The sequence below is a fragment of the Narcine bancroftii genome, chromosome 1 (genome assembly GCF_036971445.1).
Source record: "Narcine bancroftii isolate sNarBan1 chromosome 1, sNarBan1.hap1, whole genome shotgun sequence".
NCBI lineage: Eukaryota > Metazoa > Chordata > Chondrichthyes > Torpediniformes > Narcinidae > Narcine > Narcine bancroftii.
The window spans coordinates 238328126-238331589 of record NC_091469.1 but is presented as its reverse complement, the minus strand read 5'-3'; the positions used below and the strand labels follow the sequence as shown (position 1 = coordinate 238331589).

Sequence of the window (3464 nt, the reverse complement as noted above, 5' to 3'; positions counted from 1 at the left end):
GTTGTACAAATTGTACAAATTGAATTGATGGATGACATTGTTTGTTATTTTCATAATTTGCAATTACCCAGACTCTCCTGCAGGAGGACAGTGGAAGAGTTATCCAAAGACCTATCTAGAAGTAATTACAAAATATGATATAATCTTAATGTACAATGCAGATAAATAGTACTATACATATCTTATTAATGATAGATGCACTAGAGGTATAAGTGTTATTATGGACTAACTTTTGTTTAATGATTCATAATCAATTTTCATTCAACATTTGCTTTCCCTGAGTATATTTTATTACTACAATCTATTTTCTGAACATTTTCTATTGGAATATAAGGAAAATTCTTTTTTGTACATTTTGTACATGGCCAAGAAGTATTCTAACTCAATCCAACTTCATTAGCTTTAACAGATTCCCAAAAGAAATACATTACCGAGAAAAATCAAAATGTGCTAATCATTGCCAAAAAATTCTTTGTGTTTTAATATGATATGTATGATGTACATATGTTTTAATATGTCATTCTATAGAAAGATTAGATGAATAAAAAAAACAAGACTAAATTTAATATATACACATGGAGTAGACGTCACCATTTCAGAGACAAATTTTTTTTTATTTTTTGATATAATCTCTCTTCAAATAAAACGATATTGAATGACTCGAAGATGGCCACTCCAATTATAACTGCATTTGGTTGCCTCCGTGACATATCAGTGAGCAAATCACAGGAGGTTGTACAATTACTGGCCTTGACTGCTGGCAGCCCTTTGGTTTTGTTTGAGATGGTAAACCAAGAGGATGAGTTGCAGAATGGAAGCAATCTTTTAACGGCTCTGAGAGTGATAACTGTCTTGGGTGTTGGGGGGAGGGGGGTGTTGTCACTGAAAATTACCATGTTATTCATCAATAAACACTTTTTAAAACAGTCACTCTTCCTTTTTTTGTAATTTTATGTTATTTTGCAGTGAAAACTGCAAGAAAAAATGGAGCTTGCATTGAAAAGTGTAAATGCTCAAGCAATCTGATGAGTATCAAACTATTTAGAATTGTATACCAATACAACACAAAGAATTAACCTTTCTGCAGTAGCTTTACTGAAATGATGTTCTGATTAGTAATCAAATTTCTCTATGTTGGCAAAAAGAGCACAAATAATCTGCATTTATTTTATGTATTCATACATAGTCATAGTTTACTGTTAAACATTTTAAACCTCATTAAACATCCATTACATAACTACAGATGGTATTTTGCTAAATATATCACCAAATTATCTTTAATTTTTTTATTTTTATGTGACAAATATACACATGAAACTCAATCAAAATATGTTTAGAAATAATTTCTGAAATCATATAATGTATTTCAAAAGGCTTTTTCTTAAATGACAGAAAACAGTACCTAGAAATGTTTATACTATTTTGCTGCCATTAACTGAAAAAAAAATAGGTTTATTGATTAATTATAAAAAATGAATTAAATGATGCAATACTCCTGACTGAATTGACTCTCACAAACACAATTGTTTCACTTACACTCCAGAGTTATACTATCTTCTCTGCATTAATTTCAAGTAACATGTCTTTGGGGTATTTCTTTCATAATTATGCAAATGACAGACACATTTTACTAGACTGACCATGGATAATTTCCAAAAGCAGCCTAGGAAATTATAGGCCAGTGAGCCTGACATCAGTAGTAGGTAAATTATTGGAAAGTGTCCTAAGATTTTGAATATTTGGATAGCCAGGGACTGCTGAGGGATAGTCAACATGGCTTTGCTTGTGATAGATTGTGTTTAACCAGACTTTAAGATTTTTTCAAGGAGGTTACCAAGAAAGCTGATGAAGGAAAGGCTGTGGATGTTGTCTATATGGATTTTGCCAAGGTTCCACAGAGGGAAAGCTTGTCAGGAAGGATCAGATGCTCAGTATTCATGGCAAGGTAGTAAACTGGATTCAACATTAGTCATATGGGTGAAGCCAGAGAGTGGTAGAGGATGATTGCTTCTCAGATTGGAGGTCTGTGACTAGTGGTGTGCCTAAGGGATCTATATCAACAATCTGAATACTAATGTAGTAAATTGGATCAGGAAATTTGCAGATGAAACTAAGATTGGAGGTATTACAGGCATTGAGGAATGATTTCAAAGCTCATCGAGGGATCTGGACCAACTGGAAAAATTGCAGATGGAATTTAATGCAGACAGGTGTGAGGTGTTGCATTTTGGAAGGACAAACCGATTTTAGACATACACAGTAAATGGTAGGATACTGAGGAGTGCGGTAGAACATGGAATCAGAATTTATTGTCATGAACAAGACACAAAATTCATGGTTTTGTGATAACATCACAGTGCAAACATTCATATAAACCACCTTACAAAAATAACTCAAAATATTGCATGAGGAATTCCCTGAAAGTGGCATCACAGGTGGATAGGGTTGTAAAGAGAATTTTTGGCCCTCATAAATCAAAGTATTGAGCATATAGAGTTGGGATGTTATTGGTAAAGTTGTATGAGACATTGGTGAGACCAAATTTGGAGTATTATGTGTGGTTTTGGTCACCTAATTACAGAAAAGATATCAAAAAGATTAAAAGAATGCAGAGAAGATTTTCTTGGACGTTGTCAAGACTTCACAAACTGCGTTACAGGGAAAGGTTTAACAGGTTAGTATTTTATTTTCTGGACTGGAGAAGAGAGGGGAGATTTGATAAAGGTAGACAAAATTATGAGAGAAATAGACAGTGTAAATGCAAATAAGGTTTTTTCACAGAGGTTAGGTGAGATACAAGCCAGTGAACATGGGTTAAGGGTGTAATTGGAAAAATGTAGGGGGAACTTCTCCACTCAGAGAGTAGTGAGAGTGTGGAACGAGCTGCCAGCTGAAGTGGTGAATACAAGCTCAATTTTAACATTTAAATATGATTTACCTAATAAAATTTTCTTCTGCTATCTTCAGCTAAGATCTTTCTTAAAGGATAATTTGGGACTCTAGCCGTGTGTACTGACATGGAGATTCTAATTTGAAAGGGGAATCTGCATAAGTTTATCTCTACGATATATCTCCTATTCCACAATGAGAGCCTAAAACCAACCTAACACAGTTTGAGGGATCAGTGGGATATGGACTTGGGGACAACAATCCACGAGCGGTGCTGGTAATGACGTGTCTGGAGAGCATGACGGCAGTCATTAATGGCAGGGACAGTTTGTTGCAATACAATTTTGTGGATCATTTGTACTTCACTCCACAAAAGCTACATAAATCTATCTCAAAAATGTGGTTTAGGTGTGGTGTGAAGATTGGAACTTTTATCAACTTGTGCAGAAAGGTGAGATTCTTCTGGGAGACATTCTGAAAAAAATTACAAAGGTGGATTTTCCACAGGATCCAGAATTGTACCTTCTGGGTGTTACAGAGTCTGTTCTGTATTGGGCTATGTGTTGTATGGTTTT

General features: G+C 34.5%; 1 protein-coding gene across 1 annotated transcript in view; it reads left to right on the top strand.

The window, feature by feature from the left end:
- Nucleotides 1-1091, top strand: part of prdm6 (PR domain containing 6) — a 282501-nt gene extending 281410 nt beyond the window's left edge. Inside the window, exon 8 of the mRNA XM_069893423.1 lies at nt 1-1091. This exon is cut by the window's left edge and continues 2271 nt beyond it. The gene's annotated coding sequence lies outside the window, so the exon portion shown is untranslated.
- The last annotated feature ends 2373 nt before the right edge of the window (nt 1092-3464 follow it).